The sequence below is a fragment of the Oncorhynchus mykiss genome, chromosome 30 (genome assembly GCF_013265735.2).
Source record: "Oncorhynchus mykiss isolate Arlee chromosome 30, USDA_OmykA_1.1, whole genome shotgun sequence".
NCBI lineage: Eukaryota > Metazoa > Chordata > Actinopteri > Salmoniformes > Salmonidae > Oncorhynchus > Oncorhynchus mykiss.
In genome coordinates this window covers 36597416-36598155 of record NC_050570.1, presented here as the reverse complement: position 1 = coordinate 36598155, position 740 = coordinate 36597416, and positions in this window count along the sequence as shown.

Here is a 740-nt window from a genome sequence, read left to right as displayed (position 1 = left end):
GTGTCTCAAATGGCACCCTATTCTCTATAAACAGTATGTCCCAATGGGCCCTGGTAAAAAGTAGTGCACTATATGGAATAAGGTGCCATACGGGGTTCACGCAGACTAGAGAGGGACCTTATGCAGAACGTGTGCGCTATTATGACATATCCTGTCTGTCGCCGTTTTTTGGAAGACTCTTGTTTCCTGTCTATATGGAATGTCACCTTCAAAGCAAATATCATTTTAAGACGAGCTGGAATTATATGAGTTCTCTCTAAATACTTTAATGCTAATGCTGATAAGTTTATAAGTTCATATAATATTGGTTCCCCATTGGTGGTCAGTTGCAATTTAGGCCTTTGAGGGAACAAATTGCTAATAACACAATGGTACTGCCATCCCTGGCTCACTGGTTCATGATAGCTCTCTCTTTGTACTTGGCTCAAAGAAAAACAGGGAATGTATGATTCAGCATCAGCCAAGATACGACATCCAAGATACTTTCGGTCCAAGATACAGTCTCACTGTGATACTAATCCATGTTGATTCATGAGCAATATGAAAGTTATTCTTGTTGAATCATAACGGAAATAAATAAAAACGTCCCATTTTCTTTCTTTCTTTCTTTCTTCAGAACAAACTAATTGCAACATGAAATGGCCTCATTATTATGTGGGGATTGGAAAAGACCTGTCTCAGACCATGAAAAAAAGAAAAGTTTAAAAGCAAAGAATTTTGTGCTTTTGGCTGTCCTTCAG